The following is a 26448-nucleotide window of genomic DNA, read 5'->3' on the forward strand; positions in this document are numbered from 1 at the left end:
TTTTCTGTATATTGTTCCTAGTCAACTAAAATGTTTGCATATAACTTTGACATGTCTACAGTTGACTACTTTTTGTGGAGGCAAGCAAAACAAAATGTGTGGGAAGAAGTTGAGTAGCCTTGCCTCTATTGGCATTTTTTTCCCGCACTTGCATACTTAAATATGTGCTTAAATTATTTTGTGTGACTGTTGTCTTCCAAATGTTTGTTTGCTTTTGTCTGGTTTAGAAATTTGGGAATGGCCTTTGGTTTTAATTCCCTTCCTTTTTCAAAGCACAGTAATACTATCTTGACTGTGTAATTTCTTTTTAAACATGGAAAAAAATTGCTGGCTCTTTGATTGGCTTTCTTTTAGATTGCTGAGAGATTCTGCACTGACCATGAATTGAGGATATTATTTGTGTCATACTTTATTCTATTTTAAATAATTTTATCAAGTGACATTGAAACAGGAGGGAAGGGGGCAGGGCACAACCTTTAAAAGAATGACATAGCCATAGTACATGGTGAAAACTAGTGAGAACCGGCTAGGTCCAAGATGGCGGGAGGTTCAACTTCCAGTAGACCTTGAGCCTCATTATACACTCATTGTAATACATTAGCATGCTAAATGACACACCCACCAGCACCATGACAGTTCTGAGGCAAACCGTAAAAGGCCAAAAAGTGGGCGGTGGCCCAATTCCTGGAAATCTGCCCCTTCGCCAAAATAATTGGAATAATCCTCCCACTCATTAGCCTATGAAATTATCCAGGCCATAAAAACTAACCACACCATATGTCAAAGCTTCTTGCCTCTTGACTTCCAAGATGGCCCACACTCTGTCTGTAGACTGTGTTTCTCTCTAATTAATTCCACTTCTTACCTATCATTTCTTCTCCAAATTCTTTTGTGATGAAGCAAGAACCTCAGACTCACCAGGAACAATATGGGGGAGAAAGTAAATATCCATAATGCATAAATCAGAAAAGCTTCCTTACTGCTTTATGAGGTTATCTGAATCCTATATTCTTCACTGACCCTTTAAAGAGAAAGGGATTGACGTTTAATTATGGCAGTCGCATATGGTTGTTAGCATTTATTCCTATTTTACTGATTGAAAAACGGAGGATCAGATAAAACAAGCAGTTTGCATAGAATTACAGGCACATAGCTTGTAAGAGTCTGACTCCGAAGCCAATACTTTTAGTTCTAAACATATTTTCTACTTGAAGTTGAAACGAGGGAAGGGAGCAGCGCACAACCTCTGAAAGAATGACATAGCCTGAGGACATGACATAAACTGATTAGAACCAAATGGGTCCAAGATGGCAGACAAGTCAACTTCCACTAGACCTTGAGCCTCGGTATATGCTCACTGTAACATGTCAGCAAGCTAAATGATGCAACCACAGGCGCCATGACAGTTCCAAGGCCAACCTTAAGGATCAAAAAGTGGGCAGTGGCTGAATTCCTGGAAATCCCCACCCCTTCCTGAAATAGCTGGAATACTCCTCCCACTCATTAGCCTATGAAATTACCCACCCCTATAAAAACTGACAAACCCATACCCTGGTGCCTTTCTCACCTGAGTTGGAGTGTGTTTCTGCCAAGGCCACTCTTGCCTTCTGAGATGGTCCACACTCTGTGGAGTATGTTTCTCTCTAAATAAATCCACTTCTTACCTATAACTTTGTCTCTCACTGAATTATTTCTGTGATGAGACATCAAGAACCTGAGCTTCATTAAGTCCTAAAACCAGGTGTGTGATCTCAGTTGGAAGACTGTGGGTTTTGGCTGGGTTTGAGTCCCAATCTGAGGTGCACAGTTTCAAAGTGGCTTATTTCTAGGGTCAGTTTGTCTTTTGGGAAATCCACTTGATAGCATAAAATATTTAATGTTGTAAATAAATCAGAATTTGATGATATTTAAGGTGTACTAAGGAACAAGAATAACTTGCCTTTGATTTCTCATGGAATTAATTGATAATTAGCCTTACCTTTAAAGGTACTGCTATAGTATTTTAACATGGATTTTTAAATTTGGTTTTCACATTAAGATTCTTCCAAAGTTGGATTATTATCTTTATTTTGCAGATGATGAAACTGAGATGCAAGTTTGAAGTAAGTGCTAAGTATGTTTAGATGTGAGATTCAGGTTTTCAGAAGAAAACAGTGGTTTACTTTAAATAGAACTCGGTGATTTGGAACGAAGATACTTCAGGCAAGCAGTGTCATCAATTCCTCCTTAGTTCCCTTATCTTTTAAATGAAGAGGTTGAATCAAGTGATCTCTAAATTCCTCTTTTTCGGAGGAGGTGGGCAGCCCCACACTGCACGGGGACATGTGGGATCTTAGTTCCCTGACCAGGGAACCGACCTGCACTCCCTGCATTGGAAGGGCAGAGTCTTAACCGCCAGGGAAGTCCCTAAATGCCTCTTTAAATGCTCCAGAATGAGCATACTTTAAAAGCCTCAGCGATCCATGAGCTTGAATGAGAAAAATGTTAGATTCTTGTTTTCACTAATCTCTAACTGAAATATACCATTTGCTTCAAACCACAGCAAGTCAGCAGTCCCTGTGACTTTGTCATCAATTGACAGATATTTTTATATTACATTGTAGTTGTTATAGATACCTTGAAAATATCATTTATGTTGGTCATAATTTGGAAATTATGGTAGTTAATAGACTTGTCATTAGAGCTCACTATTTTATATATTAAACAAGAAGTGTATTGAATACTATATGAGTTTTAAATATTTTGATAACCGTATAATCGGTTTTCTCAGTGTATGTAGTTTTGCTTTAAAAAATAATTCCAGAGTCTCTAGTGTTTGCATACCGCCAAAGAAGTTTGTAGCACGAAAAAAGGTTATATACCCCTGAGCTACACGTTCTCCGCTGTGACTACAAAATGGCCCATGTTGATTCTGGTCGATGTGAAAGAACTTTTGGACATTGCTTTTTTGGGGGGCTGTGTGTGGATGGGGGAATCATCTCTGCATTGCTCTCTCACATTTCCAGAATGAATGGACTATGATTATGTAACTTTCCATGAACATTGAGCAAGCTAGATAGACGCAAAATGGTGATGATAGAAATACATGATCATCTCTGTTTTGGATATCTTTTTTTGCAAGAATTAAGTTTCTAAATAGTTGTTCCATTTGAGGGATATAGGAAAAGACCTTTTATTTTAGGTTATCTGCTGTTGATTTTCCAAGCCAGGAGGACTAGCTTGCCAAAAACAAAAGTTACCCGCACAACACATGTACTGCACAAAATATTTCTGAAACAGTTGATCAGTTGGAAGGCCGTATCACCTTAAAAACATTCGGGCATTTGCTGCTGAGTTTTTGTGTTGAGTGTGTGTGGTGATTTTTTTTTTTTCCTTTTTTCTTTTGTGCTTGCTTGACTCTTAGTAATTTATGTATTAATTGGTTATGAGGAAGGAAATAGTAAATTCTTCATATTAGTAAGAATTAGGATTATACACAAAACTCAATAGCTTAATTGGAACACAAAGACTGCTAGAGTTCTGTCCTGTGGTGAGTCCAGTTATTCCATTTGTAATACGTTTATCTTTAGATTGGGTAGGGTGGGATTTGCATTCCCGAAGTTACAAAGAGTTTCCAGATTCTTATCAGTCAGTATTAGGAGTGACTTTTCAATGGTGATAATGAAGCTATTCCCAGGAGGAGACTTAGTCACTGGCAGAATTGTCAGAACCCTGAAATAGTTTGGGAAAACTTAGAATGGAAAAAGCAAGCGTTTCAAAAAACAAAATGTGACAAAAAAAAGCTGCTTTTGGGAGGAGGGTTAGATGGGGATGGATGGAGGTGGCAAGAAACCAGATGAACTTTCCTAAGGCCGAGAGCTATCTAGAAGCTGGAAGAGATGAGTATTATTTACCTAAAGCACTCTAGTGTGGACATGAAGTTTTGAGCGTCCTAAGATTAAGCTGGTTAACAGCCACTAATCTGGAAGTATGTTCTTTGTGTATATTGGCAAAGTTTAATTTCACTTTGACAAAAAAAGAAATTCTTCTGGTAGCAGCTTGTTTTTGTTGCCAGTCTGAGAAAAATTTAAGGCTTTTTTTTATGTCAGAGGCATATTTTATTGGCATTAGGTGTACGTGTGTAAGGAGTGTTCATGATCCTACAGGCCACATTACCTAGGCTAGGGTTTACTAATTAATAATGAAGACAAAACAATCTTTGCCATGATTAGGCAGAATGAAGATGAGAAATGTAGACCATGCCTTCAGGTATGTCTGTCCCACCTCAATTTTAAGTGCAAAAGGAATCTTTTTTAGATTAGGATTTCTTCATGGCTACCTGCCTGCCAACATAACAAGCTGTAATACCTTGTATAGTTTTCCTTAAATCCAGAAATGATTCTATACCAAATCCAAACAAACCAAATCACTCTTAAAGGAATAAGTGAAAACATGTGTAGCTGCTTGATCTGGACTACACCTGTCTACAGATAGGCTCAGTTCTCTGTGCTAAGCAAATTCCTCCTTAAATATCCTATGCTGACCATGACCACCATCATCGTTCAATCTGGAGGTGCACAGAGGATGTGACGGCATTTACTTATCTGAACGGTGTTTTGTAAACTGACTATAATAACTCTACTAGCTAGATAAGAGTCAACCTGACAGCTATATAAGGCAAGAATAAAAAATGCTAAACGCTATCCAGTTGTGTTTAAATAAGGCATCTTGTAATTTATATGTACTGAAAGCTTTTAATTTAGTGTCTGGAATAATAAAGATGTGAAAGAAATTGAATTTGTTGCCCTTACAGGCACACTCTAGAGTTTGTTGTGTTTATTATTTGAATTTCTCACAGGGTTAAATGGAAAGTCTTTTTTATAGTGTTTTGAAAGAATGTAGGCTTGCAGAGGGAAACCCATTGTGAGATAGGGAGTCATTTGGTGTGAACTGCTGTGGTAACTCCTGGGAGGTAAGCTACCACTATTTCCTGAGCTGGGCCAGGTTGGGTATCATATGATACAGGACTATCCCTAAATAATAGTTGGAGTATCTGTAAGATGAGTATTAACTTTTTATTGTGCAAGTAGTAAATGTTGTAGAAAAATTGGAAATACAACAAATGAAAGGAGAAAAATTTCTTGTTGGGAAAACTTGTAATCTGAAAAAGGAATCGTAAACTAAATCAAACTGAACTTCTGCTAGCTTTTCTCATGTTTTTATTTTGTATTTTTTTCTATCAAAGTGTTAAATGTGCATAGTTTAAAGATTCAATAGCTCTGTAAGACTTGTTTTGAAAAGCAACAGTTCTCCCACTTCATCCCTCACTTCTCCCTCTCTAGAGGCAAACACTTTAATTTCTTATAGCTGATTCTTACTGCTTTGTTCTTGCCGGGGAGTAAAAATTCTTCTTCCTGCTCCACTCGTAGGTTCTCTAGTAGGGCCCTGGAAATGGACTGACAAGAGACATGCTAACAAAGGAAAAGCATACAAATTTATTTAATATAGGTTTTGTGTAACATGGGAGTCTTCATGAGGAAATGTAGACCTGAAGAAGTGGTTTAGCTTGAGCATTTTTTTTTTTTTTCGGTACGCGGACCTCTCACTGCTGTGGCCTCTCCTGTTGCAGAGCACAGGCTCTGGACGCACAGGCTCGGCGGCCATGGCTCACGGGCCCAGCCACTCCGCGGCATGTGGGATCTTCCCGGACTGGGGTACGAACCCGTGTCCCCTGCATCGGCAGGCAGACTCTCAATCACTGCGCCACCAGGGAAGCCCACTTGAGCATTTTTATATTGGGTTTGAAAGACTAGAAAGTCATAGAAGAACGTGATAGGACAAAATAACATGAGCTAAAGTTAGTAAACTGGGGAAACAAGGCCAGTTACTTTGAATTTCTCTCCTTGTCCTTCCAGCTTCAGAAATGAGGATCCTCCCTTCCTCCAGGTATAGGGAGGGCATCTCTCACATGAGGGTCTTAGGATCTGCTTCAGGGTAGAAGAGAAGGTCAGAGAGTCCTTCCTGCACCTGTCCTTTCTCAGATTTCTTCAGCTTAAAATATTCACTATGCCAAGGCACCGTTATTTTGGGGTAGCAAGTTCTGAACCTTGTCTTCTTAATAGCATTCTTGTATTCTGATTTCTTGATTTCTCAGCTTCAAGTATTATCTCTTGATTTCCCATTATGGCAGATGAGGATTTAGTTCTTTTTCCACATCCCCAGGTACCTTTTTTGTTTTCCTGTCCTGGTATAGGTGTTCATAACTGCTTAGATCAGTATTCAGTGTTTACACTGAATACTGGAGGTGGTCCAGTGGTGGTCCAGTGGTCCAGTGGTTAAGACTCTGTGCTTGGTGGTCCAGTGGTTAAGACTTTGTGCTCTCAATGCAGGGGGCTCGGGTTCGATCCCTGGTCAGGGAACTAGATCCTGCATGCCGCAACTAAAGATCCCGCATGTGGCAATGAAGACCCCATGTGCCACAACTAAAACCTGGCACAGCCAAAAAAAAAAAAGTGTGTATATATATATATATGTGTGTATATATATATATACACACACACACACACACACACACACACACCCCTGTAAAAAAAAATGACTGAATGTGCTATTCACAGTTAAGCCATGTAGTAATCTGTGAACACTTTTACTTTTCTATACAACTTTTGGTTTTCCCTGAAATTTATATTTTTCTTTGTTGCCTACTTTTATATTAACTCCTTTATAGTTCAAATTGCAACTTGCCCAACTTTCCTTTCAGGATTCTGACACTTCAGGTGTTGCATTAGCTTCCCATCTTCCTGAAGGTGTGCTCCCATCTGGGCTGGTTGCCCACTGTTCTTATGCATACTTCTTATCCTGGGACTTTCCTTCACCAGCATCTTGGGGTTACTCTTTGTCTCTGTGTGTTGGATTTCTTGTTTTCTAGATCTCATATCTTCCTGTGTCTTACTTTGTCAGAATGTATTCTCCAGTAGCTCCCTGAGAAAGATTTATGGGAGTTTGATTTTTAATCACCTCTGAGAGCTTGAATGACTGAGTATGTCTTACTCTGTCCTTACTCTTAATTGTTTGTTTGGCTGGCTAGAATTCTAGCTTGCAGATCTTCAAGGCATGACTTCATTGTTTTCTAATTTCTTCCATGTTTACTGCATTGCTCTTGAAGCTGAAAGCCAATTAAGTTCGTGATTATTTATATGATCAGTTCTTTTATTTCTAAGTGTTTAAAATTGCACAATAATATACCTTAGTGTGAGTTTGGTTCCCTCCATTGTGCTGAGCACTTGATGAACCCTTTCAATCTGGGAACTGTTTTGTTGATGACTTTCTCCCTTTTTTCCTTTTTATCCCCTCTTGAACTCTTATTATTCAGATATTGGACCTCCTGGACTAATCTTCCAGAATTCTTATGCTATTCTGTTGAGTTTTTCATTTCAGCTGTTACATTTTTAATTACCAAGAAAGCATGCTTGTGATCACTTTCTTACTCTTTTTTGTCTTTTTTTTTTTTTTAGCATACTCTTCTGGCTTCATGTTTGTAATATTTTGTCTTATGTTTCTGAAAATATTAATGGTGGTTTTCTCCCCACAATTTTCTTCTGCCTACATAGTCTCTGTCAGGACTAGCTATGTAATTTGTAGGGCTGAGTACAGAATGAAAATGTGGGACCCCTTGTTTAACATTATTAAAGCATTCCAAGACAGCAAGAGCATAGCGTCAAACCTAACATGGAGCTCTTCCAAGTACAGGGTGCTATGTGACTCCCCAGGTCACACGCCTATGAAGCTGACCCTAGTCTCTCTCTCAGCTTTCTTTTTCTGTTTCCGTTTCTATGTTTCATACTAGAGATGTCTAACAACTCTTGGCTGTTTACTAATATTTAAGAGTGGGATCCTAAGAAGCTGACTGCGAGCTCTGAACATGCAAGTAGGACTTATGAATTGTGAGCTTTGAGGTAGGATGATCTGTCTGGTCAAATTTAGTTTGGGAACTTTTCAGTGTCTTTATATTTTTCCTTGTAGACTAATCACTGGTCAAATTCCCCAGAGACATCTCTTCTAATCTCCACTGCCTGGAAGTGAAGGCCTGACTGTCAGCCTTTTGGGAAAGGAATTGATAGAGGGGAGGGGGCTGGGGTCAGGGCTAGTACTAGCACATCAGAGACAATTGTTAAATTTTCAGGAACTTTGCGAGTGAGTTGCTACATACTACAATTATTAAAGGTTATGCAGATTTGTAATTACATGTTATATTAAAAATTAATAAGTGCTAAAACCCCACCACTTTCTGTGTATTGTATTACTTTTTTTTTTTTTATTGTGGATGCTCTTGAGAGTATCTACATCTGTCTATATGGTGGGAATACTATGTAGTAATAGGCATCTCTTCTGAACTCTGCATTCAGTGACATCATTTGGTAGCTTGAAGCAGCTATACTAGTAAACAGCAAACATTGCAAATAACTACACTTGTCCTCCCACCCCTCAAACCCCAGCCAGTTGTTAAATGTTTATTTACCAACACACTGTGGGCTGGAATCTAGTACATATGTTAACTTAAACTGCCTTCACCTTACGTGGTGATTCCTAGTCCATATAAATCTCTGTTTATTTATAAACCTCCTTAGATTACCTTCAGTCTTGCAAGGGTGAGGGAAGGGCATTTGTCTGCCTGCCTGAGAGAGTGAAAGGGAATCTGAGAATTGCATTTCAGAAAGATTTTCTGTTAATTCTTCCCATTTATCCCTGCTGAGCCTTTTGGAGAAGTATTCCCGGAAGCTCACCTTAGGATTCGTTTTCTTGGGTCTTTGGGTCCTTTACCTTTTAATCATTTATTTTGCAGCTTTCAAAAATTTGTGGCTGTAATCTTCAGTTCTCTTCATCTCTGTGGGTTTATATCTTAAGAAAAAAATATCCCTTGGTGTTTGGGGAAGGATCAGTGAATAGCTATGTGTTTAGTCCACCATCCTTACCCAGAAGTCTCAGATCTAATTCTTGAAAAAAATAGGTAAATAGATTCAGCAATTTAAGGGAGTTCTCAGTAGGCTTAGCCAGTCTTCTGTTGGTTTGCAAATCATATATAAATGCAGTCAGGAAAAAATTCTACTGATTCTAGAATACTTTTCATTTTCATAAAGGAAGAAGTTAGCTTCTGTAAGTAGATGTTGAACCAGATGACCTGCTATTAGTTTTTGATATGGATGTGTGGGGACATAAGGAAATACAGAGCAGTTTCAGGTCACATACTTTGGTATTACGGAGAATTGGAACCATAGTACCTAGTTGTCTCAGATTCTGTAGCCATTCCAGTTGCCCAAGTGGCTGGATCTGGCAACCTGGTCACCTCATCCACTCTGCAGCAGACATTTATTGCTCAGTCATCTAGTGAGTCTTCCAATCTTGTGACTTTGTCTCCATTCTTAACTTCTTTTGCTCAAATTCAGTGTCCCGCTTTCCCCATTAGATTTGATGTGTTTGGGTTGATTAGACTCTCATTACCCTTAATTTCGCACCAGGCCACCTCATAGTCTATTAAGTTCTCCTTTGTCGATTGATTGATGGATGGATGGATGGATGGATGGTTGCCATAGGTCTTCATTGCTACGCACGGGCTTTCTCTCATTTTGGTGGCTTGTCTTGTTGCGGAGCACGGGCTCTAGGCGTGTGGGCTTCAGTAGTTGTGGCTCGTGGGCTCCAGAGTGCAGGCTCAGTACTTGTGGCGCATGGGCTTAGTTGCTCCGTGGCATGTGGGATCTTCCCAGACCAGGGATCGAACTCGTGTCCCCTGCACTGGCAGGTGGATTCTTAACCACTGCGCCACCAGGGAAGTCCCCTTTGTCTATCTATTGATGGTTACCTTTTGGTTAAGGCCAGAATAGAAAGGTGTTAGGATACGAGTGTGGCAACTGAAGTGGAAGAAATTGCTTGTAATCTCTCAGAAGGGGGATGTGGGACTCTCAGGTACTTCCCCTGGATTCCTCTCTGGAGAGATGCATCTATTTACATATATTTTTAAAAAGATTTTTGTGGCTCAGGACACTTGTGGCTAAAAGGAACAAATATCTGACAGGATATAAAAGGAATAAATATTTGACACTGTGCATGTGAAATTATATTAGATGTCCAGGTGAACCTTCTGGTTCAGAGCTGTGAAGATGGTAATAATTTCTAAAGACCGAGTGTATAGCAATATCCAATTGTTAAATATTACTACTAAAATAGCTGCTGGTAACTGCTGCTTATTGCCCCTTTTTTCAGTCTTCAGTTTTTTCTCCTTCCCTCACCATCTTTTGTGTTTTAATTAGAGAGTTTTTCCCCCTCTGTTTATGAGATACAGGTCAGACACTTAGTATGTGCTAATGGCTGGGGCGTTTTTTTGGTTGTTATTTGTTAGTTTTTGTTTTTTAAATCTGTTGTAATTTCTGGTGATCTCCTGCCTGGGAAGAAATGCTTCTTTTTCTCAGGATGGCTCAGGGGGATTAGGCCAGGTTTTTTCCATATGATTGTATGCTCTCTACAGAGAGTCTCAAAAGACTTTTTTTCTGGGCTTTGAACTTAATTCTTTTTTTAAAAATATTTATTTATTTATTTATTCATTCATTTATTTATCTGTTTTTTGTCTGAGTTGGATCTTTGTTGCTGTGCTAGGGTTTTCTCTAGTTGCGGCGAGCGGGGGCTACTCTTAGTTGCGGTGTGCAGGCTTCTCATTGCGGTGGCTTCTCTTGATGCAGAGCACGGGCTCTAGGTGCATGGGCTTCAGTAGTTGTGGCTCACAGGCTCTAGAGCGCAGGCTCAGTAGTTGGCGCACAGGCTTAGCTGCCCCACGGCATGTGGGATCTTCCCAGACCAGGGCTCGAACCCATGTCCCCTGCATTGGCAGGCGGATTCTTAACCACTGCGTCACCAGGGAAGCCCTGAACTTTATTCTTATTAAAAAAGATTTCATGAGTACGACTATTAAATCATCTTGTATAACATATTTAACAAGGCATCTTATGTGAAAACAATAAAATACTATGAAAGTGGGACTATCTTGGGGTGTGCAGGTCCTAACTGTCATGCTTGCCATAATCTCTTCCTCAGAAACTGACCTCCATTTTCCTTGGCATTGCCCACAGCATGCACTTGAAATAGGAAATCTAAAACTGAGGGACCTTGTTGGTATGGTTTGGGGAGAATTGTGGTAGCATTATGGTTCCTTTAATAAAAGCTCATTCAGGCGGTGGACTTTGTCTAGGGGATAGTGATTGCCTGCTTAACCAGCAGCCTCAGAGGAGCTCCTTTTCTCAGCCCTAGATGATAAAGCAGTTAGCCCTAAGGTAGTGGTATAACCTGGAGCTGCCGCCACACCTCTCACATCTTTGAAATGCCCCTAAGCTAAATGGTAGGGTGAATTGTTTGCCAAAGTTACCAGCAGGTTTTTTTTTTTTTTCCTGCCTCCCTTCACTTAGTGGACACTTTTCTTTTCTTTCTTTTTTTTTTTTTTTTTGCGGTGCGCGGGCCTCTCACTGCTGTGGCCTCTTCTGTTGCGGAGCACAGGCTCCGGACGCGCAGGCTCAGCGGCCATGGCTCACGGGCCCAGCCGCTCCGCGGCATGCGGGATCCTCCCGGACCGGGGCAAGAACCCGCGTCCCCTGCATCGGCAGGCGGACTCCCAACCACTGCGCCGCCAGAGAAGCCCTTTAGTGGACACTTTTAAAAAATGAGTTTTAAGATGAGAAAGTTTAAAAAAATTTTATGTATAGTCATGGTCTTTAACTTTTGCTAAAACTGGGTTGCTGTTGAAATAGCAGATGGGTGTGATGAAAATGGGAACATGTCAACTGTAAAAAGAAGCCAGTGCAGATTAAACCACAATTAAAAATATCTCTAATATGATTCACTAAAATGTTTTTCCTCTGGGTTACCTATTAATATTGTGTCCTCTTTTTAGTCATCTTTTGTCAAAACCAAGGAATGAAAAAAAAAATGGACACAGAGAAAATGACCAAAGGTGGCTTTGAAATTTCTTCGTTCAAAGATTTTTAGGACATGGGGTTTCCACAGTCAAAGAATCTTGAAAACAAGACTTGCAAGAACAGGCTGATATGGACTTTTTGCTTTTCCTATTCAAGTTGTCAAAAAATGGATTATACTTATTAGCAGTCTGGTCCTCTTGTAAGGTAAGGAGTATCAGAAGGATATTATCCACAGAGGCCTTAAAAATGATGCCTCATGTCCGTTGTACCAGTCCCCAAAGTATTGTATATCTAGTATACACTTGACCTTTTGCTGAGACAACTTGCAACATTTCTAATTGGTCCCAATGCTTAGCTCAGTGCCGAGCCCCAGTAGGTGTTCAGCATTTGTTGAATACAGAAATGAATCAATATCTGTTTCCAAACTGGTGCTTTTCATAGCCCTTCTTTGTAAAGGTGCTCCAGGGATCTGTCAAGAAAACTAATCCAACCAGGCTACTTCTCTTTGAAAAATCCTTCAGTGGCCCTCATCTACTTGAAGTTTTGCTTCTCAGACTCTTTTCCTTCTAAAATTATTTTTGATATTATAAAGTTAACATACTGTGGTCAGAAATTCAAACAGTGTGGAAAATAGATGCGAAAAAATACATGTCCCTAACTCACCTTCCAAAATATCCAGTTTGCTGGGCATTATATATCTTTCTATGTATTTGGCAAACTGTATATAGTCTTTGCAGTTTCGTTTTACACCAGTAGAATTATGCTAAAATATTGACACTCAGCTCCTTCCCCATTGGCTAGGGTGAACTGTTTAATGTCATGGAAATGAATCTTTTGTGTATATTGCAAATATTCTCCCAGTCTTTTGCTTGTCTTTTAATTTTATGGTGTCTTTTCCCCAAATAGATGTTTAAAATTTGTATTTAGTCAGATATGTCAATATTTTGTGTCTTTTGCTTAGGAAAGGATTTGCTTCCCACTAAGATTTAAAAATCATATTCTCATAATTGACAGTATTGAATTTTACAGTTTACTCAATATGGCACTTTTAAGTTTTTATGGTATAGCAGGCATCTACCTTTTCACTCAGATATTTGGTTTTCTCAGTTTATTCAAACATTCTGCTTTTCCCACTAACTATGCATCTCTAGTATTGAGGATGCTGTTATCTTGAACTCCTTACCTGTTTCTGCTCTACTGCCGTACTGTTTTGGTTACTATAGTTTTAGCATATGTTTTGGAGTTTTTATGTTTATCCCACCTCAAATCTTATTGACTGTTCTCTTCCATTTACTTTTTAAATTTAGATGTAAATCACATACTGTAAGATTCACCTTTTTTTCCTTTTAATTTTTTTTTTTTTGGCTGCAACACGTGGCATGCAGGATCTAGTTCCCCAACCAAGGATCAAACCCTCACCCCCTGCAGTGGAAGCATGGAGTCTTAACCACTGGACCACCAGGGAAGTCACCTTTTTAAGGTGTATAGTTCACTGGTGTTTAGTGTAGTTACAGAGTTGTGCAACCATCACCTCTAATTCTAGGACATTTTCTTTCTTTTTTTTTTTTTTTTTTGGCTGCTCTGTGTGGCTTGAGGGATCTTAGTTACCTGACCAGGGATTGAACCTGGGGCCACAGCAGCAAAAGTGCTGACTCCTAACCACTGGATTGCCAGGGAAGTTCCTCTGGGATATTTTATCACTCCAAAAAGAAATTCTATGCCCATTAGCAGTCATTTCCTATCTCTCTGAGCTCTCTCCCCTCCCACTGCCAACCAGCCCTAGGCAACCACTAATCTACTTTCTTTTTTTTTTTTTTTACAACTTTATTGGAGTATAATTGCTTCACAATGGTGTATTAGTTTCTGCTTTATAACAAAGTGAATCAGTTATACATATACATCTGTTCCCATATCGCTTCCCTCCTGCGTCTCCCTCCCTCCCACCCTCCCTATCCCACCCCTCCAGTCGGTCACAAAGCACCGAGCTGATCTCCCTGTGCTATGAACTAATCTACTTTCTGTCTCTATAGGTTTGCCTATTCTGGACATTTCCTACAGATGAAACAATGTAATGTGTGACCTTGTTATCTGACCTATGAGTCTTTCACTTAGCATTAATATGTTCAAGGTTCATCCTTGTTGTAGTACATATCAGTACTTCATTCCTTTTTATGGCTAGATAATAATCCATTGTATGTATATACCACAATTTATCTATTCATCCACTGGTGGAAATCTGGGTTGTTTTCCCCTTTGGCTATTCTAAGTAGCTCTGCTATAAACTTTTCCATACAAGTATTTGTTTAAGTACCTGTTTTAGGTACATACTTAGTAGAATTGCTGGGTCATTTGGTAATTCTTTTTAAGATTTGTTTTGTTTTTAATTTTGATTTTTTATCTGATAAGTTTTTATACTATTAAACCAAATAGTTTTTAATTTGATTGTTTAACTTGAAAGCCCCATAACATATAGTTTGCAAATAATGACAGATTTTTGTCTTTTCCCTCAAATGTTTTAATCTTTTTTTGTAATATGATGGCTGGCATCTTTATTCTTGGTTCTAAGAGGAAATATTTTTAATATTTTGCTGTTGTGTATGCTATTTCCTATAAATTTCTGGGAGAGTGCTTTTATTAAGGTAAAGTTTTACTCTATCCCTAGTTTGCTAAGAACTTTTTAAAATCAGGAATAGACACTGAATATTATTTTCTTTTAAGAATGTATTGAGATGTGGCATCTCTCCTTTAAACTGTTAATGTTGGGGCTTCCCTGGTGGCGCAGTGGTTGAGAGTCCGCCTGCCAATGCAGGGGACACGGGTTCATGCCCTGGTCTGGGAGGATCCCACATGCTGCGGAGCGGCTGGGCCCGTGAGCCATGGCCGCTGAGCCTGCGCGTCCAGAGCCTGTGCTCCACAACGGGAGAGGCCACAACAGTGAGAGGCCTGCGTAAAGCAAAACAAACAAACAAACAAACAAAAAAAAACTTAATCTTTTGGGAGCATTGGGCTTGGTACCACTATTTGCTTTGGTTGATTTCCTGGTTACTTCAATGGATTTTTCTTCCCATCCAGACCAATCTGAAAACCAATCTGAGAACCTCTGTTCTGGAAAATCTGTAGTGCCAGGTTCAGTGATGGTGCAGAGCTATACGCGTTAGAATACACTCCAGCATGTTTATTTTCTTCAGTTCTCTTATTCCCTTCATTTTTTTCTCGTAAACTAAACAATTTAAAATCCTGTTTTTCAGAGTTAAGAAACACACTCCTTTACATGCTTATAAATGCACTCCATAATTGCTTCTGCTGCTCCTCCTACCTTATTCCTGATAAACAAAGCTACTGAATGCTTTGAATTTTCAGTGGGAAATTACATCTGTTCCTAGGGCCCTCATTACCATAGTAACAAGGAACCAAATCCATTGCTTTTCAAAAGGACCTAAGACAATCCAAATACCTTTTCATAGATTAGACCACAGGCCTGCTCAAGGGGGTGTCTAAATATCCTCAGCATACACAAAATACAACTGAGATATTTTGTAGAGGAGAGGAAGTAAAATCTAAAATCCCCTGAGTTGAGGTTCCATCACATTACGAAGACTCCAGACAAATCCTGATGGGCTTTACTTTCTACCTGGTGATGATCAAGTAGCTTCCTATTAAGGCTCTTTAATATGACCACCCCACTCCACCCCCAATCCACATTGAAGATAACTGGTAGAGAAGGTCTGGGACTAAATGAGGCAAAGGTTAAAAGTGATATTTATTTAGTTTTTGGCCACACCGTGTGGCATGCGGGATCTTAGTTCCCTGACCAGTGATCGAACCCACACCCCCTGCAGTGAAAGCTCAGAGTCTTAACCACTGGACCACCAAGGAAGTCCCCAAAAAGTGATTTTTATGTTTGGGCTAAATTATGTAGGTGGGGCCCACAGGTAATCTTTGGTTTAAACATGTTGTGGTTAGATTTTTATTTTTGGCTGCGTTGGGTCTTAGTTGCTGCACACGGGCTTTTCTCTAGTTGCGGTGAGTGGGGGCTACTCTTCATTGCGGTGGGCGGGCTTCTCATTGCGGTGGCTTCTGTTGTTGCAGAGCACGGGCTCTAGGCGCACGGTCTTCAGTAGTTGTGGCTCACTGGCTCTAGAGTGCAGGCTCAGTAATTGTGGCTCATGGGCTTAGTTGCTCCGCGGCATGTGGGATCTTCCCGGACCAGGGCTCGAACCAGTGTCTCCTACATTGGCAGGCAGAATCTTAACCACTGTGCCACCAGGGAAGTCCTGTGGTTAGATTTTGAAGTGCCTTGCCACCCAAAACATCTACCCTGATTTTATCTAATCTTTTAGCTTATGAATAGAATTAAAGAGCTTAGGAAAATAGAAGTATAATTCATTGTGGACTAGCCAAATAATTTTCTGTATGGATAATGATGACCAAAAAAAGCATAAGTTTAATTATTATCAGGAAAACAGGAGAGTTTGAGATGCAGGATAGAAAAACTCCCAATAATACAAACTCTGGGGAGTATTTTGATATTAAGTAAAACATCCTATAGCAATCGGTATAATTTTTATTCAACAGTATTGAGTGTCTGTAACATATGGTTTGGGGCCTGGTAGATATAACAGTGAACAAAATTAAGTCTTTTCCTAGAGCCGATGTTCTAGCAAAGATGCACCGACATAGACACGTCAGGAGGGAAGGAGAAAGAGCTGCAGAGAATGTAAAGAAGGGGTAAAGGGAATAGGGAATGCAGGGGAGTAATACTTCTTTATGTGGATGGTCACGGAGTGTCTCTTGAGAAGATGACATTTGAGCAAAAATGTGGAAGAAGTCAGAGTGACACAGGTAAATAGCTGGGGGAAGAAGCAGAGGAACAACAGCAAGTGTAAAGGCTCTGAGGTGGGATTGTGCTTTGCGTGTTTGACAAAGAGCAAGAAGGCCAGTCACATTGGAACAGAGTAAGCAGAGGGGGGAGAGACAAGTAAGGAATGAGAGATGGTGGGGTGTCATCGTAGGGGAAACCGTTGAACGGTTTGGCATTGAAGATGATATTGTTGAATTTCCCTTTTTCCTTATAGGATCACTCTGGCTGCTGAGTTTGAGAGTAGACCATATGGGGAGTAAGAGTAGAACTGAGAGAGACCAACAGGAGACTCATGCAGGTGAAAAATGCTAGTGGTTTAGCAGGGTAGTAGCAGTGGAGGTGGTGAACAGTAGTTGCATTGTGATTATATTTTGAAGGCAGAGCCAATGGGATTTGCTGATGTGGTTGTGAGAGGAAAAAGGGGGTCAAGGATGATTCAAGGGTTTTTGGCTTTAGCAATTGGAAAAAGGACTGATGTTTACTAAAATGGGGAAAATTTTGGAAGGGTGGTTGTGCAATGTGCACAGGGAATCGGGATTTTGTCTTGGACGTTTTGAGTTTCAGATGCTTATTAGATATCCAAGTGGAGATTTAGAAAAGTCAGTTTACAAACCCGGAGCCCTGGAGAGAGGTTGGGAGCTGGCCACTTTGTGCACTGTGTAGGCTGTTTTTAGAAATGTTAGACTGGGGGTGGGGCACTTAAGGTGCCAGTTCCCAAACTGTTTGAGGAGCCCTGAGGCATCATAGCCAACTTGGGTTGCTGCAGGTTATTTTCAGATTTCCAGGAAAACATTACAGCTGGTGCATGTGCTTGACGTGTGTTTTTTAAAGTTGTTAAAAAGATGTTTGAGTTGTGTGCACATGTGTGTCCTGTGCTGCTGAGATCAACAGAGTGCAGTTTTGTATGTGCACCTAGTGTTTCTCACAGAAGAAATCCTACGTAAGCAAGCACGAAATTCATATTTTACTCAAATTGTTCCCCAGTATATCAGTCAATCCCATATAGCAGAGCTGATTCTACTTATTTAGAAGTTCTTGGAGGGTGGGGTAGAGAATCTGTCCTGAAAGGTAGAGAACCACTGCCTGGAGGGCCAGGAAAGGACTGATGGGTATTTGTGCAAAATGTCTTTAAAAAGCAGTTTATTTCAAAAATTCTTGCATATTCTGCATTCTTTCTCTAATGTATTATCCCATTCTTAAACCTTAAAAATGGTTCAAATTAATGCCATGGAGTAACATTTGTGGCAAGAATGAATGATTAAGTAGGCTCTTCTCTTTCAAGTTAGTATACTGTTCAACTCTGAGATAAGATGACTCTCAGAAAATTAGGGAGAGTTGAGTAGTATTGGATGCAATCAGACATCTTTAGAAGGAACATAATCTAGCAAACGAGCAGTTAGATTTAGAACCGTCAACGAAACTAGTTCAAACTCAGAAGAGTAGGAACACCTAGGAAGCTAAAATCCATTTAGTTAATCAGCTGAAGAAAATATGTAATAAATGGAAGTTGATTAGGCCTTAAGGAGGAGCTTAAAAACAAAAATTTAAGCCATGTTTGTCCAGCCTTTAGGAGAGAGAGGGGTGGGGGAAGAGGCTGAATCTTCCTGTGTTGAGTGAGCTCTTTGCCGGGGGCGGGGTGGTGTATAGAAACAGATTATAGCTTGGTTGAATTCTTCCTTAGATTCTTCTTTCTTTATTTTTTTTCATGTATAACCCAAACCTCCTGGTTTAATATCAGAAAGAGGGGACGGTATGAATGGAGGACTCAGGTGTTCCAATTTCTGAAATTGGAATTTTGATCCCTATTACGACTTAATAAATTGACACTGATTTATAGTATGAGCTAGCCTAGGGAGCCTTGTCAACTCAGAGCACAGTGATAAAAGTGGGTTTCTGGTCCTCCGTCAGTGTGTGAAGTTATGGCTAGGTGGTCATCTCATGATTCCTTTGTGATTCTCAGGATTTATAATTCTAGCACTAAGGAGGTACTGTTCAAGAAACCAAATAAATATCACACAGTTTTTTGTTTTGAGCATGAAATAAAAGAATTGCATGATCTTAAAGGATATTTAACCAAGTTTTATGTTTCTTGAAATTTTTGCAATACTCCGTTTCTTTCTATTTAGTATTGTTTTGGAGAGTCACTGAATTTTCTTTGTTTCTGGGCTTTGTGGGATGTGGGTAGACATGTGACGGTGGGACAGAATTAAAATACCTGTGTAACTCTTTTTTATTTTTTTTGCGGTATGCGGGCCTCTCACTGTTGTGGCCTCTCCCGTTGCGGAGCACAGGCTCCGGACGCGCAGGCTCAGTGGCCCAGCCGCTCTGTGGCACGTGGGATCTTCCTGGACCGGGGCACGAACCCGCGTCCCCTGCATCGGCAGGCGGACTCTCAACCACTGCGCCACCAGGGAAGCCCCTGTGTAACTTTTTTTTTTTTTTTTTTTTTTTTTGCGGTATGCGGGCCTCTCACTGTTGTGGCCTCTCCTGTTGCGGAGCACAGGCTCCGGACGCACAGGCTCAGCGGCCATGGCTCACGGGTCCAGCCGCTCCCCCTGTGTAACTTTTTTTAAAAGGCATTTGGGATTTAAAAAAGAAAATTTCACAATAATTTGATTTTTCTAATAAAATTTGCCTATTTTAAGGGGATTTTCTCTTAGCCTCTTGAGCCTTCACATTTCCTCTAGTCCTAGTTTTATGCTAGGAAAAATGTTAATTTCAATGCTTTTTTTTTTTAACCTTATGACTAGCCTTTGTTTTCATGTTGAGTTCAAAGATAATTGTTTTCTTCTTTGATTAGCCTGTTCTTTGATCCTCTAACTACTGATGACCCTCCCTTCCCTTCCCCATCTTCCCAAATAAGAGCCTGTGGAAGGCATTTATCTGTAGTTTTGATTTGCATGTTTTCTGTAACCATTAAAGAAATTTAGAGCTGAGTGGCATCAGATAGCCATGATGTCACTTTTCTCTTTCTATCCAAATTAGTTTTTAGTATTGAAATCTGAGGAAATACTGTGCACTTAGGCTAACAGTGAGTGACCTACAGAATAATCTACCTATTTTTAACTTAATTCTTGGGTATTCTTCCTTTCCCTGTATTATCTCAACCTCTCCTTTATTTTTTTGTGTGTGTCTCCATAAATATTCTTCTAAAATTTGTTTCACATCTATTTAGAGTATTTCAGGAGTGGGTTGAGCACATATCAGAATCAGAGTCAGTGTCCAAAAAGACCTTGCTTTTTGTGCCATTTTGCTTCTGTGTGTTATCCTGATAGTCTCATCTCATTTCTGGATTCGTCATATAAATGGGCACTCATATTCTTTCTAATGGGTTTTATTTATTACATTTTTGTTTCATGATACAGTGACTAAACATAGCTTTCTGAAATCTTATGCCTGTATATATCATTAGTGCATGATGCATATACTTCTTGCTTCCCTTTCCCTCCATAGATGACTTTATGTATCATATGCTTTATTCATCTGTCTCCCACCTAGAACACAGGTTTGATGAGAATGGGGATTTTTGTACTTGCCCACTGCTGTATCCCCAGTTTCTGGAAAAGTCCCTGGTACTATCTACTATAGATGCTCAATAATACTAAGTGAATGAATGAAAGATCTGTTCGATAACTTAGCTGTCAAACTGTGAGATTTGAATAAAAGGAGAAATAATTGCTTGAACGTTCAAATTAGAGACTAGACATCGTTTTATACTTGTGACGTGAAAGGGCAGAAACTTCACCAAGGTTTAGGATTGGTGGCACTTCCCAGAGGTAAGGGGCCTGACCTCTTTACGCCCCTCCAGATGGTAGCACGTTGAGTGTAACTACCGCTGCTGCTGATCTGGATGAGGATGGGCCTGCCTGTTTTGTAGTTTTAATCAGATCACTGTGGTACATACTTACATGTTAATAGTTTTTCCTATGTGGCTCTTATCCTCTCTTTTACTGAATGACTTCTGGTCTTGGAGCAGTGTTTTGTAAATTTGAGAAACATGTGAATCCCATCTTAAGGAAGAAATTTACTGAGGCCCTTCAATATGAGTAGAATTGAAATTTTTGTAGGGAATTCCCTGGTGGTCCAGTGGTTAGAACTCCACGTTTCCACTGCTGAGGGCCTGGGTTCAATCCCTGGTCAGGGAACTAAGATCCCGCAAGCTGCATGGCGCAGCCAAAAAGAAAAAAATATATATTTTTTACATTACATTATAATGTAGTTAAACATATAATGAACAAAACTAGTAAACCTTGTATGCTTCTAGATCTTAGGCAACTATAAAGAACAAATAGGTACATAATATATACAGTACTTCAATATTATTTTGATGTTAGTTTGAATAAAGTTTGAAAAACTAAATTGATACATACAATATAAATGCTGACATTCAATCTGCAGATTCTTACGTGTTTGTCGTGTTTTAAAGATACGTGACTGTGGGCTTCCCTGGTGGCGCAGTGGTTGAGAGTCCGCCTGCCAATGTGGGGGACACGGCTTTGTGCCCTGGTCTGGGAAGATCCCACATGCCGCGGAGCGGCTGGGCCCGTGAGCCATGGCCGCTGAGCCCGCGCGTCCGGAGCCTGTGCTTCGCAACGGGAGAGGCCACAACAGTGAGAGGCCCACGTACCGCAAAAAAAAAAGATATGTGACTGTGATAACTCACTCTCAACTTTTTCTCCATTTGAACTGCTGCTGAAACCTTTATTCGCATTGTTTGGCTTTCATTTTGCCCTCATTAAATTAGGGTTTCAAGCACATGGGAGCATATCTGTAGGTATTAAATAATTATTTTCTAAGTGAATTCAGGAACTGAAGAATATCCTATATGATTATGCTTTGGTGTTTAATATTTTTCTCACCTAAACATTCCACTCAGTAGAAGTAAGAATTATAGTGAATGTTACTCTCCATGAGGGCTTTGTTATGTGCAACACTGAATAGACTGATTTAAAGGGTCTATTTATATGGGAACCTGGATCTAGCAGTATCACCTCTCCATAAGTTCCCAGGTAATGCAGGTTAGCTTCTGGTTTGCCCCTGGGTAATTTTTAGTTCTTTGCTAATCACTGTAGAAGATTTTTCAGATACAAAGCTCTTTCTCAGATTGTCTTTTACTATACTTTTTAAAACTGGGAGGGAAGTGTTTAATACAAGATGAGACTGAATATCAGTTCCTGAAATAAAACATATTGTAGAATGTTTTCATAAGGAGAACTTGGTGAACCTCTTTATTTAAATCTTTTATAACTTAAAATGTGTGTTTAAAATTTTTAATGTGTCAGAAAATGTTGACCTCTGAAGTAATGACTACATCACTACTGTGATCTTGAGCAAGTTTCAGTTTTGGGGCTTTTATCTCCCTTTTTCAGCACAGTGGTTGCAGGCTGTGAACTACAAAAACACTGAGGAATATGAAGTTTGTGGTGACATGAGGGCCACAAGGGGATAGGTGGGCATGCAGGGATTGGGGAGAAAGAAGGAGCAGCTGGTACAAAGGCCCCAAGATGCAGATGAGCTGAGGAACAGAAAGGGCCAAGTGAGATGTTTGTAAAAGTGCTTTGTAGATACAAAACATTCCTTACAGCTCAGGTGCTGTTATGTTTAGGGAAGATGTTTGTTTTCTTTTTCCAGTGGGCTGTGTTTGTTAGCTACAGGGCCATCTTGCCTAGGGAGTAGGATCCTGCTTTGAGGATAGAAAGCAAGAGTTGGACCCATGAGTCACAAATTCTAGCAGTTTGTGAATTAGGATTTCTGTTACTTTATTTGTGCTAATAATCTTTTATATAAGATTGGGCAGTAGGAAAGAGGAATAAGCTTATTACTAGAAATTTTCGGGGGGGGGGAGTTTTGTATCATTTCTAACTCCTACCATGTTTGGCTTTGCTTGCTGTGCATAGTTTTGCATCTATTATAAATCTGATCTTGGGTGTCAGCTTTTCCTTTGTGGTTTGGTTTGTTAACAGTTGAAGTACCTAAAGGTTCTGGGTGTGAACTCTGCATGCTTTATAACTAATTTAGAACCAGGGAAGTTAGGGTTTTCTATTGAAGTAATTAAAGCATTGTGAGATACACACACACACACACACACACACACATAAACTTTATATATATAAAAACTTACACAGATATAACCAAAACATGATAAGGACATAATTTATGTTTTTATATACCTTAAAGATGGAAGTTTTAAAAATTTCTTGGTGTCTTCTTCTTTTCTAGTTTGGAAATTTATTATACATTTATTATACATTATACATTTTGTTAATGCTGTTTATTATACATTTTGTTAATGCTGATGTTGGTTTGGCTTTTTTTTTTTTTTAATCTATATGTAAACATGACCTTAGACAGCTGTGTTTAATATAGTAAAGAGTCATGGGGAGACTTTACAGTGTTTCTTGTTGGGACTTAGTGTCTATGTATTTTAGTATTTAAAGGATGTGGTTTGGGGCTTTGAAAATGAGGAGGAGGTTGTCTAACTCATAGCTGAATGCCTGCATATCTAGGTTGTTCTGTCCTGGAGGTTATTAGTAACATGAAAGTTTTGGTTTTTGTTTTTTGTTTTTTAATTTCTTTTTATTAGGTGTGAAAAAAATGAAAGTTGTTTTTATTCTAGTTAAAGTGACAGTATTAAGTATTGTGGCTCTGTGTGTTTGTGCATGGCTGAGAGTAGGATTTTCTTTAAAATCTGATGTTGCATAGGAATGTTTTAGGTAACTAGAATGCTGGAAAAAAGCTGCTGCTCAAGCCAAACTAATTTTTGCTTTGCAGAAAAGTGGCGTGGAGAGTCTCTGTGTCTCCACCTCATGAACCTCCCATCTCTGAGAGAGCAGGGTGCTAGATCAGGAAATGATGGGTGGAGTTGCTTAATCGCATCAACTTCCTGGGCTGCCCAAGCATTGATTAGTCAGACACTCATAATGTTCCATTTAAGAGGTTCTTTCTGATTGGCTGGTTTCTTTTAAGTCCTTAGGTTTGACATTCATGCTTACAAAAACCCTTGCCACGTTCAAGGCACTTTGCTGCATGCTCTATGGGAGATACAGAAAGGAGTAAGAGTATTCTTACCCTTCAGGAGCTTACAGTATAGTAGGAGAGATGAAGACAAGATAGACCATGGCAAGTGTCCCAAGGGAGTAGTTCTGGGAATTCAAGCAAGGCTTATAGTAACCATTGATGGGTGTGGGTGGGGCTGTGGATGAGACCTGGGCAGGGAAGGGCCCAGTTGGGTTTCAGTTGGGTTTCAGTAGTAGGTAAAGAGTGACAAAGATGTTGATAGGTAGGGAAGAAAGGTCAAATGGCTACTGTGAAGGTGAAGGAAAAAGTAGGAGGAGGCAGGAGCTATTAATCACAAGCACTGAGATTTCCCCAAAATTCTGTCCAAAATTGTTCATGTGCGTACTCTGGCATTCTTCTGGGCCAGATAACTCAGACCTTTTCTCAGATTCTGAAAAGGATCCAGGGTCCAAGAAGATTGAGAACCACTGTGCTGAATTATGAACCTTAGATGACTGAGAGGATGTTGAGGCTTTGTAGAGAAACAAGGAGGTCATGTGGAACAGTTTTCCTTGTGGGAGGTAGGGTGGGATTTGGGGCAACTGAGGTTTTGAAATGGTCCCCCTAGGGGGGCAGGTTGCCTTGTCAAACTGGGTGTCCTACCTAGCAAGTTAGGTGGGTCCATTAATAACCCTGTATGACCCTGAAGGGCAGGTGTTTTGAGGAGCTCCTTAACATTATTTCCCCCTTTATTTGGAGTTCAGATTGATGAAGATGTGGGAGACGAGGATGCTACTGTAGAATAGTTCTGGCACTTACTTCTCATGAAGCTCTTCCTGTGTGTAAAGCGTTCCGTGCTTGATCCAATGGGGTATTTATAAAATATCAGACAGGGAATTGCCCTTAAGGAGTTGATGGTACTGTAATACTTTTCCTTTGGCTTTTTGTTCAGCTTGGATCTGTGTTCAGTTATCTTCAGGTCTTTGACCATTTCCTGGGCAAAGAGAAACATTTCTATTAAAATGAACTTGAAGTGACTTTGGTCTGTGACAGTTATAAATATACTGTACTTATAATTAGGAACCTCTGTACAGCTGATGTAGTGACTTCTGGACAAATCATTTGACTCTTCTATTAATTGTTATATAAATGTATGTGTTTGTGTACACACACATGGCCTCGTTTAAAATACTATGAAGCACATTTTAAAAATGACCTAGTGGGAATTCCTTGGCCATCCAGTGGTTAGGGCTCCACGCTTCCACTGCAGGTGGCAAGGGTTCGATTCCTGGTTGGGGAACTAAGATCCCACATGCTGCATGGCATGGCCACAAAAGACCCAGCACATAGTGTTCATTACACTTAATTGGTCAGCTTCCACATTTGTGAAATGGGAATAATAAATAATAATAATAATTTTATGTATCTCATAGAATTGTCCTGAAGATGAAACTAATATATATACATACATAATCAGGTTCTTTAGAATAGTATACAGCTTAAGTACTGAATAAATATCAATGGCTACATTATTAATAATAACATTTTAATATTAATACTATCATTTCCCCTGCCCCATGAGTAAATGTGGGGCGACTATTGTTGTAAAAGAATTTGCAGTAAGATGTCTTTAAATAGTAAAATTCCCTATGTATTTATTTAAATATTTAATTTATGTTTATCTTTAAAGTTGTGGAAGTTAAGTGCACTTATACAAGGCAGAGTCAGGTATTAATTAGGCTGCGCATTTAGGTTACAGCATGAGGGATTGAAAGCCATATTTGTTTAATTAAGAAATGGGTTGATTGGCCTTGACCACTGTTGTCTTTCAGTTCTTTTTTATTTGACTGCCTGTGTTTGTCTCCCTTTTCTTATCTTTTTTGTGCCTTCTGGTTTATTTCCTGTTCAGTTTTCAGTAAAGGGTGTGGAGTAGGGCAAGAAGAACTTATGTTGGTTGGTGCCCTGGGTCTGAACCAGGAAGGAGTGCTGCGTCAGACAGCCTGGGGCTTAGTGGGGATGGACTTAACAATGATCCCTGCAGAGCTGCCCTACCCAGGGAACCTGTGAATTCCACAGTTTCTCACTCCGGATCAGATGGTATGCAGCTCCAACTGTGTGTGCATAATGAACATTTCTGGGCTCATTCATCCATTGTTTCCAAATGCTTCCATTTATTTCTCCTTTTAATTATGAGAAAATTTAGTTGTGTAACAAAAATACAGAGCTAGAATGATAAAACCCCACTTTGCCATTGCCCAGCTTCAACAGTTTATCACCTCATGGCCAATCTTGCTTGATTTATACTCTGAATCTCTTCTTCTCCCCCATATTGTTTTGAAGACATCATATCATTTAAGCTAAAAAGATTTTAGGATGTATATCTAAGGGGTGAGGACTTAAAAATACATACATACATACATATATGTTAATTTTTATGGTATGTCTGTTTGACTGAGGATCCACATATTTGGTTGATTGGTTGGTTAAATATCTTAATGTATAGGCTCCCCTCTCTTTCTTTCTCCCCCAAGCCCCCCTCCCATCTTGGAATTTGCTTGAAGAAACCAGTCTTATTTTGTTCTATAGTTTCCCCTCAATCTAGATTTTGCTAGTTTGTATTCCTCAAGTTTTTAGCATATTTCTGTCTCCTGCATT

At 39.7% G+C, this 26448-nt stretch overlaps 1 protein-coding gene across 5 annotated transcripts in view; it reads left to right on the top strand.

The window, feature by feature from the left end:
* FBXO34 (F-box protein 34) overlaps positions 1-26448 on the top strand; it is a 78561-nt gene that overhangs the window by 38166 nt on the left and 13947 nt on the right. The window contains exon 3 of one of the 5 annotated variants that reach the window (XR_014293672.1): positions 8002-8083. The exons of the other annotated variants lie outside the window; for them this stretch is intronic. The gene's annotated coding sequence lies outside the window, so the exon portion shown is untranslated. Of the gene's footprint in view, positions 1-8001; positions 8084-26448 lie in introns of those variants that run through there. 5 annotated transcript variants of the gene reach the window in all.

Source organism: Mesoplodon mirus (genome assembly GCF_964341445.2).
Source record: "Mesoplodon mirus genome assembly, chromosome: 4".
Taxonomy (NCBI): domain Eukaryota; kingdom Metazoa; phylum Chordata; class Mammalia; order Artiodactyla; family Ziphiidae; genus Mesoplodon; species Mesoplodon mirus.